This window comes from Lontra canadensis, unplaced genomic scaffold (genome assembly GCF_010015895.1).
Source record: "Lontra canadensis isolate GAN:19392208 unplaced genomic scaffold, GSC_riverotter_1.0 scaffold35, whole genome shotgun sequence".
NCBI classification, from domain to species: domain Eukaryota; kingdom Metazoa; phylum Chordata; class Mammalia; order Carnivora; family Mustelidae; genus Lontra; species Lontra canadensis.
This window is the reverse complement of record NW_022631029.1, coordinates 17,685,004-17,698,495: the sequence shown is the minus strand read 5'-3', so window position 1 is coordinate 17,698,495 and position 13,492 is coordinate 17,685,004. Positions and strand designations below refer to the sequence as shown.

The following is a 13,492-nucleotide window of genomic DNA, read 5'->3' as shown; positions in this document are numbered from 1 at the left end:
CACACTCCACTTCTTTATTTAGAGTTTGCTTTGAGAACCGCAAGCACTATTTGAAAGGTCATCCCATTTCAAGTAGCAGATGGGTAGGGAAAAAAGACTCTGGCTTTTACAAATAATTTAATTGAATTCTCCTTGCCATTTCTGGAGGCAGTTCAGGGTATTTTTTAAAGCATTGATTCATAATTATCTTTCAGAGTGGTTAGTATTGTTAGACAGATGTGTAATTCTTTGTGAATAAGGGAACAATATAGCACCCATTTTAACTAGTTGATTGTCTTTTCCTTTCCTGTGGAACAAATGCACATAACAAAAGGCAAATCACTGCTTTAAAGAAAACAAATTAAGTTTTTTTTTTTTTCTTTTTCAGATTTGTTTTTGACTTGAGCTCTCCTTTCTTAGGTGTGGTTGTGTTTATAAAGGTCAGCTTCTTTGCCTTCCTATAAGCAAATTATAATTTGCATCTATGTAGCCTACTTTTGTTTATAGTCCCTGCATATAAGAACCCCAGGGGCGGCATAAACCATGAAACACAAATTTATCATATTAATAGGATACAAAACAGGAATAGCCAAGACCTCTATGCATTGTATCTGTGGTTTATTTTGCCTTTTTCTTTTTAAGTATTTGTAATCTAACTGTGCTAATCTGGTTGGGGTAAGAATGAAAGATGGGATGCCCGGTTAAATTTGAATTTCAGATAAACAACCAATACTTTTTTAGTATAAAGTATGACCTCTGTACTGGACTGGAGGGTTACCTTAGAATAGGGAATTTTGAACACAATTGTGACATAAGATATATATGTGCAGTTTAGTGAATAATTATAAATGAAAACCCATGTCAAGGTTTATCCTGGTCAAGCCTCAGTATTCCCAGGGCCCCAAGAGTCCCCCTGCAAACCTCTGACCACCTTAGAGGTAGACACTATCCTGTCCTTTGCAATAATCATTTCCTTGCATTTCTTCTTAATTTTATCATCAATGTACATACTTCTAATCACTGTAGCTTTTGCATATTTAAAAAAAATTTTTTAAGATTTTATTTATTTATTTGACAGAGGTCACAAGTAGGAAGAGAGGCAGCAGAGAGAGAGGGGGAAGTAGGCCCCCCCTGAGCAGAGAGCCCAATGCGGGGCTCGATTCCAGGACCTTGAGACCATGGCCCGAGCTGAAGGCAGAGGCTCAACCCACCGAACCATCCAGGCGTCCCACATATTTTAAATTTTATATAAATGGAATCACACTACATGAGTCTTTAAAGGCAAAATATTACTAATTCAATTTGGGGCCAAATACTAGTGATGTCCTTCCATCAAATTATGAAATAGGTACTTTTCTTAAGCTTGAATGTACTTGGGATTCTGTGTAACACTGACTGAAGGGTAGTTATTTAAAAGAAATCTTAATGAGCTTACTGATATAATGGTGACATAAATATTTGCAGTTTTATACTTTCCCTTCAAAATGTTTGTTCTACCAAGCCTCACTAATTTTTTAGAACACGGGGCCCATCCAGTGATATTCACTGGGTTTCCATTTCATTGGCATCAATGGAGTAAATCACATCAGTAACCTGTCTAAGGTCATAATTTCAGCCATAAATGGATAAAGAGCCTTTTGATTTATTATTCAAATAGATAATAATACTCAGAATTACTAAGGAACATTCCCTTTTATATCATAAATTTTATCTGGTAACATGTAAAAAATTATCCCAGAACCCAGCCTTCTGATCCATGGACTCTATCTTTCCTTTTGTTAATGATACCATATTTTGCTTTTATCATTTCTTCTGTAGCTCCTTAATGCTGAAGATGGCACATTTTCCAAGCTGCTTTGAAGAGCAACCATCATGAGGGCAAAAATAATAAAAAAAAAAAAAACAATTTAAAAACAGATTTCTTCGTGTTTAAGGAAATAGGCAATTTTCCATGGCAAGCACTTGAAGTCAGGGGTGATTTATTATTCATTTGACTGTAGTGAATATTCATGATTTGCATGTTAAATTAGAATTATCGAGATTTTTGTTTACCCTAAAGAAGTTTGGGAAGTTGTGTGTTTAAAATTTGAATTTACTAAAATTCACTTTTCAAGAAACAATTTTCTGTCTATAGGGAACCTTAAAAATGACCTGGTTAAATTCGCTAAATAATGCATATAAAAATATGTAATATTTTGTAGAAACCAGACTGATATAGGTATTTTATATGAGGGCCTCTTGGTATAGATCCCTGGTTTGTTTCCTTCTTTCTCCTCACCTCCCTTTCTCTCCCACTGCCTGTCTCTTTCCCTCTATTACTTCCTTTTTTTTTTTTTTTTTTGAACAGCAGGACCTTTTACTCAAAGAAAATCTTGCCTAAGAGCTCAAAATGTAAAACAGAGTTACTCTGTTTAAATAGAGAAAGAGGCTGGGCCATACCTTCCTTATCTCCACTCTACCACACAGACCCCCAGAGTATCATTGCAGAGCCCTTGACTTCCCATGATCACAGTTTTAAAACCAAGAGAGGTGAATAATGTATTATCAAACACATTATATGCCAGATGCTCTTCTAAATATCTTACAAACATTAACTCAGTCCTCAAGATGACACTGATATAATTATTATTATTGCTCTCATTTTATAGATGAGGAAATTGAGGCACAGATAATTTAAATAAGTTACCCAAATTGTACAGCTATTAAATGGCAGAGCCTGCTTGGACAGTCTTGTTCAACAGTCCTATTCTTACCCAGAATGCTTTGCAACCTCTCTTTAGCAGGAGCAGTAGTTATAGTTAGCTCTTAGTACAGGTTAGGACTATGCTAGGAGCTTTATATGTATTATCATAGCTGATATATATAGCTCCCAGTGTAATCAGTGAGGTAATGGTATTATCCCCAGTTTACAAATGTAGGAAATGAGGCATGGAGAAGTTACATTGTATTTTTGTGAGGTCCAAGGCCAGATTTGAACATTCATCCCTTTGACTTCTGAGCTCATGCTCTTAACCACTTGTTTCATAGGTACCTAGGAAAATGAAAATATTTATTTGTTTTTAAAGAGTTATGATGCTTTTCATGTTCTTTCACATTGGGCTCACATTGGCCAACACCACAGAGAATATCTTTATTTTGAGGAGCCCACCAGTTAGCTTTACCAGAGAAGTATCATGCTCAGACAAAATTCAACATCTTAGTGTCCTTCTGTCCTACCCATGTCCTTATGGATCTCACATTTGCCTTCTAGTCCTTCTCATATGAGCCTGCTTAATTTCCTCAGTATTCTCTGCAGCTCTATTAAATAATACCACCAAGTATTCATATTTATCTCACGAAGACTAATGGCTCATCTCCACGGTCAGTCTATCTAAGTTTTGATTTAATCCTCCCAGAGATAAAAAGGCTTTATCTTGTTTGATGGTCATAATGGTGGGAAATGTTATACCCTCTTGCCTATTAATAGTAGAGGACCCTTCCTCCTCAATAGGTGTTGGTCCAGATAAAGACCTGTGTATTTAGAACAATTGTATTCAGCATGCAAGCACAAGATGATTCTTACAGTAGGAGCAATAAGAAGCCCAGTGGCCTAAGATCTAGTACGTATTGGTGAATGAGTCTGTGCTATTCATTAAAGTGTGTCGCTTTGGCCCTTTATATGCTGTGCAGAAATTTTGCAAGACAAGATCACATGAAGAGTGTTGGCCGCTCATGTGGCCTTTGATACTCAAAAGGCAGAAAGCCGTTCTGTGTCAACTCTATAATAATGTGTTTCTTTTAGGAAAGTATAGTTTATTCCCTAGAACTTAATATGCCTTTGTCAATTCCCTCTTAGTATTTACCCATGACTTTAGCCTCTTGAGTTAAATCTTGAGTAAACACAGTGATTTCCAGAGACCAGTGAGTAGAGAAATATCTACTTGGGCAAATCAAAATGTATGGAAATCACATTCCTACTAGCCTCCAATCCAGAGAGAGAAACATTTAGAAATGTGATCTTTTACTCTTTCCCTAGGGAAAAGTAGTGCTGTGCAAAAGTAAAATAGGACTTGGTTCTACCTATTTGGAGGAAAAATAATTCTTATAGTTAGAAACGCATTCTCACTTTATATAAAGGTATAATTTCCCAAGTTTTCATTCACTCACAAGGGTGTGAAGTAAGAGGATCAATACCTTAACCAAGAAGGGATTGAAGATTATATGAAATTAAATTGATGCCTGGATAGTAGTGTGTGTGTGTGTGTGTGTGTACATGCACGTGCACACACACATAAAGCTACTACCACCAAAAACTAGTTCTTACAGTCAAAGCTATTCTAAATTCTTGTAAAGGATTCTACTAATTTGAAGTTTGGTGGAACTGGAATGAACCATTTCAACTCGGTGCACTTGTGCTATGGCTAGAAGGAGGAAAGACCTTTAATCTTTTAGTTGCCCCCATTGCCTTGGTTCAGAAACATGCAGAGACTAATTACAAGAGTGAGAATTCCTATACAGTGTAAGTGATGTTTGAACCGTACTATTAACGCAGACTTCTATCTCTGCATTGACATAGAGAATACAAATGGTAGATGGCATGTCGTATTTTAGTTTCCTATAGCTGCTGTAAAAAGTCACCACAAACATAGTGACTCAAAACAACACAGATTTATTATTTTAAAGTTCTGGAGATCAGAAATCTGAAAATGACTTCACTGGAATAAAATCAACATGTTGGTTGGGCCGAATTTCTTTCTCAAGTCCCTAGGGGTTAGTTTGTTTCCTTGTCTTTTTCAGGTTTTGTCAGTTGTCCACATTCCTTGTCTTGTGGTACTCATCCATGTTCAAAGCCAGCAATGACCAGTTGAGTCTTTGTTTTATTGCCTCACTCTAACTCTTCGCCTATCTTTGTATTTAAGGACCTTTGTGATTAGGTTGGATCCACCTGAGTAATAGTTGATAATCTCTCTATTTTAAAGTCAGATAATTAGCAATAAATAAATAAATAAAATAAAGTCAGATGATTAGCAACGTTAATCCCATCCACAACCTTAATTCTCCTTTGCTGTGTAACCTAACATATTCACAGAGTTTAGGGAATAGGGTGTAGACATCTTTGGGGAAGGTCAGTGTTTTGCCTTCTATTGTTGGGGACAATAATATTTTTAGAAGTACATTTGTCAGTATCTATCATAATTAAAGAACTATAAGTATGCTGAAGGTAAAGAGAGTACTGTGGTTTATTTTTTGTATTCAGATTGGACATAGATCCAGGCAGTGGTACTAGAAGATTCTATATCATCCCAAGGAGCTCTACAAAATGGCTTCTAGAGACTAGGAATTGGGATTAGGAATTATGGAAACCAATTTATGATCCAGTTTTAGGGGATTCAAGTAACACATTAATAAGACAGTCATCATTTCTTTCTTGGCAAATACTGGCTCTTTCATGATAAACTGATTTTTTTTTTTTTTAAATCATGATGGGCAGTGCTCACTTTGGCAGCACATATACTAGAATTGGAATAATACAGAGAAGATTAGGATGGCCCCTGTGCAAGGGTGACATGCAAATTCGTGAAGCATTCCATATTAATAAAAAAAAATCATGATGGACAAGAAAGAAGGAACAGTATCTCAGAGACCCAGAGTTATAGACCTCACAGGATGCTTTGCCACAGGAACATGAAAGGATATTTAGAAGCTTGGTATCCTCAGAAACCTCAGGAAACAGAAAGAGAAGTGCAAGAATAAGCTGAAGCTAAAAGAAAGTAGGATGGTTTGGAAAAAGAGATAAGTTAGTCAAGCAAATGTGATAAAGAAACCAAAATGCCATACAGAATTAAAAATCTGCATTAGAAGCTGAAAAGAAATAAACATTTAAAAATACATATATATCACTAATGTAGGAGAAAAATTGATTAAGTTCTGTCAAAATGGAGAAAAGGACAATAAAATTAAATTAATGAAATAGAGAAGATTAAAAATATAGCAGAGATCATCAACTTAAACACTAGACCAAATCTAAGAATTATAGATGTTCTTGAGACAGAAACAATTGGAACACAAGTAGTAATCAAAAATTAATAAAAGTTCTTTAGAGCCAAAACAAAAACAAAAGCAAAAAAGCCTCAGTATGCAAATTGAAAGAGTTTTTCATACTCTGGGCAACATTAATGAAAAGGGTTCCATACTATTACAACTTGGCAATTTTTTTTTTAATTCCAAGAATAAAGGAAAAAAAATCCTTCAAGCAGTCAGGCAAGAAAACAATTTACCTTTCAAAAATTTGCTTGGAACAGCATGGGAGAGTGTACTGAAGAAAGGTAAATAAACCTAGGTTGTCTTTTACTTGTAAAAGTAACAGAAAGAGATTCTCAAATACAGAAGAGAAAAGAAAGCATACGCCTTTTCACTAGGAAAATGGCTTAAGGATGTAGCCCAGGTCAGTGCTATTCAAAGGGAAATTCTGAGTCCAGTAACAACATTAATTGGAAACCAGTTAGAAGTACAGATTCTTTGGTCCACCCCAGACCTCCAGAAGCTGACTCTCTGGGCATGGAACACAGCTATCTATAGTAACAGTATTCTAGGAAATGCTTACATGCACTGAGATTTAGGAAGCACTAGCTCAGGCAATTTAGAGAGAAATCAAACCTAAGAATTCTGTAACAGAGAAATAAATGTTAGGAGACTGATTATTAATAATGTAACTAATTAAACCTAAGAGAGATTTAAATGATTGTTTAACACTGAATGCAAATGTAAAACTATACTTTTGAAAGACAAAATATATAAGATAATGCTTTAATAAGTATCATGTACTTAATATTTTAATATTTAATACTAAGTAGTCACAGAACCCAAGATCATATTTACAGAATCTGAAAATAAAACGGTGATAAATCTCTATTTTAGCAGGGGTGGACTCCACAATTTCAAATATTTGAAAGGTTTAAAAGTTATTTATGCATTCAATAAATATTAATATTTTTTTGGTATACTTGTTACCCCTATTAGAAATGAAAGGGGGGAGGTGCCTGAGTGGCTCAGTCATTTATTAAGGCTCTGATGCCTTTGTCTCATGTCATGATTTCGGGGTCCTGGGATTGAGCCCCGTATTGGGTTCCCTGCTCTGAGGGAATCCTGCTTCTTCTTTTCCCACTCTCCCTGCTGGTGTTCCCTCTCTTACTGTCTTCTCTCTATCAAATAAATTAATAAAACCTTAAAAAAAAAAAAAGAAACAAAAGTAGGTATGATTTCCAAATCAATGGAGAGAGAAAAGACTGTGCCACCTGGCCTAAATTGCCAAGTACAGGAAGCAAAGAAATTAACGATGAAGCATAAACTACAAAAAGCATAAAGTAAGATCACAGAAGTATAGCGAAATATATCATTTATGCCAACTCCAGTGTAAATTCACCTAGTTGAAAAAAAGACAGATAATTTGACCAATTAGTCCATCTGAACATTGACGTTCAACAAAAGTATACCATCTTTGTAAAAAGCCATGGCTTTTGTTTCAGTATCCTTTGGCTAAGTCTTACCCCCACCATATTTTACCCAAGTAACTATGGGAAATATATTTAACCTGTTTAGTTTTAAATTTTCTCGTGTATAAAATAGGAATGACCTTTCCCATGTGCCTTACATGATGTCAAGAACAAATGTGAATGTGAAAGCAGATTCTGAAGCTCAAACATTATAAAAGAATCATTAAACTAGTCTATTAAAATACCAAGACACTCTTTTACAGTGAAGAAGCAAAATCTAACCATAGGTTACTGAGAAGAGACATATCTAAAACATAGAGGACCCATTTTGGCTAAATCAAACAAACAAAAAAACCAAAGATGGACAAGATATATCAGGCAAAAGCAAAATAAACAAAAAAGTAATCTTAGCAATATTTAGACAAAATAGAGTCAGAGATGGTGAAAATATTAAATGTGTTCTAGAAGATTATATTTTCATTCAAATAGTGAGACTGCACAATGAAGTTGACATTCTTGAATTTTCATTGACATAGTAACAGTCTCAAAATACATGAAATAAAGGCTGTTACAAATATAAGGAAAACTTGATAAAATAAAATTGTTTTATGAGATTTTAATACACATTGATCTTTTGTGGGTCAGATAAACACAGAATACATTGAGTATTTTAATCTAGTAAGTCTATTTAATAAATATTTATTGAACTTTGTTCTCTAGAAATAAAAAGCATACTTTACAGAGTCATGAAGCATTTAAAAAAAAAGATCATATATTAAACCTCAAAGAAAACTGTATTATGAAACACAACATGTTTACAGGCTACATGCTCTGCCTACAATGAAATAAAACTAAAAATTAATAAAGGTGTAAATGTATAGCTCAACAACTTGAAAAACTGTGATGCCAATAATAAAAAACAAGAATTTCTTTTAAAGAACTGCAGATTCAAATAGGAAATCAAATGTAGAGTAACAAAGTCTTAGAAAAAAGACAACTCTACATATATACATTTAAATGGCCAAAGCTATATTTAGCAGAAAATTAATAGCCCCAAGAGCACATTCTTTCTCTCTCTCTCTCTCTCTCTCTCTCCCCCTACCTGCTCTCTTTTTTTTAGAGAGAGAGAGAGTGCAGAGGGGCCGTGGGAGAAAGAGAGAGAGTCTTAAGCAGGCTCTACACTCAAGCTCAATGTAGAGCCCAGTGCAGTGCTCCATCTCAAAATCCTGAGATCATGACCTGAGCCAAAATCCAGAGTCAAACACTTAATCAACTGAGCCAACCAGGTTACCCAAGAGCTCTCATTATTAAGTGAGAATAACAAAGTTGATCCACAGAAAATAAAAGTAGTGAATTAATAAATTTAGAGTCCCCTTTTCTATTTAACAACACAACAAGCAAGCAATACTCATTCAGTATAGAATAGAATAGAATGAACTTACACAGCATATTACAAGGTATCAGAGGCCTCTATAGCAAGGTACATTATTTAATGTTAACACTGGAAATAGTCCTTTTATTGCCACAAATGAGATGAGTGTGCTTGCCTTTACTGTAAACCATTTCAACATTGTGCTAGCCATTATACAACATGAATTCTGCTAAGGGAAAAAAATAATATGATTAAATATGATGTATAAATATTGGAAAGAAGAGATAAACCAGTGCTATTAAAATATATATGATTGTCTTTTCCAAACTCAACTAAAAACCAATTAAAACTGATAGAGTTCAGAGAGATAGCTATATGTAAGATCCCAGTAAAATATCAATAGCGTTCTTACACATTTATGAGGACCACAAAACTAGAGGATTCACAAGTAAACTAAAATGGACTGCACAATAGCTATATAAAAAATGTTGAACTCTACCAAACAAACTTAGAAAACCTTAGTAGATTAGAAGTACCATTCCCTACTGGGAAGACATAATCTGTTTCAAATCTGTACCATCACAATCAAAAAAGAAACAGTATTTCTTAAGGGACCTTAAAAGCAACTTGTAGATTTTAAAAGAGAAAAGACCATACTTTAGAATAGTTTTTGAAAGAAAGTTGGACGAGATTTATTTTATAAGAAGAACCATAGTGGGGTATTTACCTACTAAAAACTTAAAATATTTATACTATGGGGTTATTTACCAGGCAAATACATCATTGGTTAAAATGAAGAGTATTAAAACAGATCCATGTATACATAAAATGATTTTATAGATGAGGTTGGAATATTAAATTGGTAGGGGGGTATGTTCTTTCAGTGAATGGGCCAGTTGGCTATCCACCTAGAAAAACATGTTAGACACATTACCACACACACACACACACACACACACACACACAACTCCAGTTATGCTAATGAGCTAAATGGCTTTTTGTAAAAATTTAAACATATTGGAGGAAAAACATAAGGGATATGTCATAACCTTGGGACCTTATAATCTTAGGGAAGTTCTTTTTATATAAGGCACAATACATAGAGGAAATAAATTGACTGACTGACTTTGTGAAAGTGAAAAAATCCTTTTGACATGACATCCTGGTAGTCTTTAGGTTCATTCACATATATCTTAGTTCTCCTTCTGGGCAATTTGAATGGGTACACTTCCTTACACACTTGAATTTAAGTGAAGCGACATATTTTGCTGTAGACAAATGAAATGTGAACTGAAGTGATTTAACTTGGCTCTGGGCAAAAACATTAAGAGCTAGTGCATTTTTTACCATATTCCCCTTTTCCCCTTGTCAGGATGATAAATAGTTAGTGAAGGTCACCAGCTTGTGTCTGTAAATGAGGATGACATGAGCCCTTGTTAATCTGGGAAATGGACATGAGTTATAAGTCAGAAAATAAACCTTTGTGTTTTTTTAAGCCCCTAAGGTTCTAGGAGTTACTTGTTTATGCAACATTACTGAACTTGTCAGGACTAATGTAGACAACATAACAAAGTTAAAACATAAGAAATAGTGATTTCTGCTTCCCATACAATCAAGTAAATTCCCACAGAAAACACCTATAAACTCTGACCAAAATACAAAACAAACAAACAGATCAATTCTCTGTATGTGAAGAATGAAAAAAATGCAGGTTGACTCTGGAGAGGAGTTGACACCTGGAAGAGGGGTTTAGCCTGGGTCAAATTCCCCATCCTGAGGTCTTGCTGTAGTCAGTACTACATAGGGTAGCTAAAACCCCAATGGGAAACCCACAGCCTTTCTGGCCAGAAGAACCAGAGTACAGAGTTTGGGGTGACTGTAGCTATTAGAAAGTGGTGGGGCAATTTCAGAAATGGAAAGCCAGACCGAAAGAACCACAGATTCTTAGTATAAATTCTACCCAAATCACTGGCTGACCCTTGGAACACACAGACTACAAGCAGCCAGTGAATTTGACAATAGATAAATATAAGCTTTCCCTATAAAAAGCAAAGGGAAAACAAAGAAAAAAAAAAAAACCCAACCAGAGTCTTGGGTCCTGTGGGATAATAGCACAAATTTTAACATACTGGTAATTAGTGTCCCAGAAGGAAAGGAAATAGGCAATGGGGCATAAAACTGTTTGAAAAAATAATGGCCCCAAACTTCCCAAAGTTAGTGAAAGAGATATATTTATCAGTATTCAAAATGCTGAGGTGCATCATTATGAACCAGCTGAAAATCCCAGATGCAATCTTGAAAGCAGTCAGAGAAAAACAACATACAATATACAACAAGGGACCCACGTTTTGAAAAAATGCCAACCTACCTTCAAACACTATAAAACCTAGAAACAGTGGGACATTAGCTTTCATGTGCTGAAAGGAACAGAAGCTATCAATCCAGAATTCCATATCCAGTGAAACTGTTCTTCAGGAATAGAGGTAAAATAAAATTGCTTTCAGATAAAGAAAAATTGGGAAAATTTATTGTCAGCAGACCACCCAGTACTACAAGAAATGCTAAGGGATGTTCTTCAGGATGAAAGGAAATAATGGAAATCTTGAATCCTCAGGTGAGGATGAAGGGCGATAGACATCGTAAGTAGCAAGGCAAATTATAAAAGCCCTTCTTAACTTCTTAGAAATATGTATGTCTATTTAAGTAAAAATGAACACACTGTCTTGTGGGGTTTATAATGCATGTAGATGTTATTCAGATGACAACTTGAACGGGGAAGGGTTGGCCTATAAAATTGGCCTATAAAATTACAAGGTTTCCAAGTCTAATGTGAAACGGTGTAATAGCAACTCTGGGTAGATGGAAAAGAGAGGATAGATTGAATTCCAGGCAATCTGTGTGGATGAAAATCACCATTCTTAGAAGGAAGGAGAAAGTATGTAGCAGAATGGAACTTTGTAGATCTTACTAACCCATATGTTAAGAAGGTGGAAATATCACATTTTATATTTTTTCCACATCGAGCAATTTCTTGACAAAAAACAAGTGCTTACTTAACCTTTAAACTGAATGTTCAAGGACAGTTTGGGAGACATAGCATAGTTTCTTTCAAATGTCCATTTTCATTCCCTAAGTCACAGCAGATAATATAATAATTCTTGCCAGCAAGGTTGTTTGGTGCTCTAGTGTAGTTCTTGAACTAGGCTCAGGAAGCTAACCAGGTGTTGGAAAGAAAGCCAAGAGTACATGATGGAATGTGTTAATGGGCAGCTCAGCCTTTTCAGACTCTCCTTGGAGAGGTCTGTGGAGCTGGGACAAAAGGTCCAGAATCCTGACCTTACTCTGGGGTAAAGCAGACTTCTCTTAGTTTGAGGTGTGAGGAGGGACAGAGATGACAGGTCACACAATCTCATGGAAGCTAGCACATGGAGCAGAAAGAACATGAACTCTGGAGTCTGCAAGTCCTACATCTGAACTTGTCTACTATTTGTCCTGCTGTGTGACTTTGAGCCAATGTGTCAGGCTGAAAATGGTGCCTACAAAAGTATCTGTGTCAAATTTCTGGAACATGTGAATGTGACCTTATTTGGGAAACGGGCCCTTGGAGATGTGATTTTTAGTTAAGAATCTCGAAATAAGGAAATCATTCTGGATTATTCTAGGGAACTCTAAATTCTATCACAAGTGTCCTTATTAGAGAGGGCAAAGGGAAGTTTAAGACACACGGATGAGAAGGCAGTGTGACCATAGAGGCACTGGAGTGATGTGGCCTCAAGCCAAAGAATGCCAACAACCAGCAAAAGCTGAAAGAGCCAGGGAATGGAATCCTTCCTCAAACCTCTGGAGGGCATGGCTCTCCTAATACTTTGATTTTAGACTTCTGGCTTCTGAACTGAGAGAGTATAGATTTCTCTTGTTTTAAGCACCAAGTTTGTGTTCATTTGTTATAGCAACCACAAGCAGGAAACTAATAGAGCTAGCTATAGACCTCCTTGAATGTCAGTGCCCTCATCTGTAAAATAGGATCATACCTGTCACACCAACACTAAGTGAGAAATGTGTAAAAATAGAAAAAGAAGAAAGCAAAGAGTAATAGATAGGGAACATCGTAGGAAAAAAAAAACGACATGTCTAGTTTGATGTTAATCGATTCATTCCTGATGACCCAACATTTCACCCAAGGGTGGTTTCCCGGAGACAATTTCCTATTATTTTAAAAAGACAAGAATGATAATGTGTTATGTATCAACCCAACTTACCAACTAGTTTCAAGAAATGTAAGTAAAATAGTAAAATATCCATGGTTGAGCAATAAACCCTCATGTTAGGATTTAAAATACTTAAAAGTTGTATTCTTGATCACACAACAGTTAGTATGGTTGTTGAGAAATATTTGCTTTGCGTGCTTCATATGTAGTAAATTTCTTCATTTGCTTTGCTTCCTTCTGCATAATTGTCTTCAATATGTTCTGAACTCTTTGAGGACTCTAACAGGAAGCAAAAAGAACTAACTGAAAGGCAGTGTGGAAAGGTTTGCAGTTCAAGCACTCATTGGCAAAGTGGGGCTAACACTGATGGTCTGATGGCCTTTTTTTTTTTTATTTTATTTATTTATTTGGCAGACAGAGATCACAAGTAGGCAGAAAGGCAGGCAGAGAGAGAGAGGGGG

The 13,492-nt window shown here is 35.6% G+C and overlaps 1 long non-coding RNA gene and 1 other non-coding gene across 2 annotated transcripts in view; both read left to right on the top strand.

Moving 5' to 3' along the window:
- LOC116874015 overlaps positions 1-13,492 on the top strand; it is a 644,216-nt gene that overhangs the window by 497,484 nt on the left and 133,240 nt on the right. The window lies entirely within an intron of this gene.
- LOC116874125 lies at positions 5,449-5,555 on the top strand. The gene has a single exon (XR_004383930.1). It is a non-coding gene; the product is annotated as a U6 spliceosomal RNA (small nuclear RNA).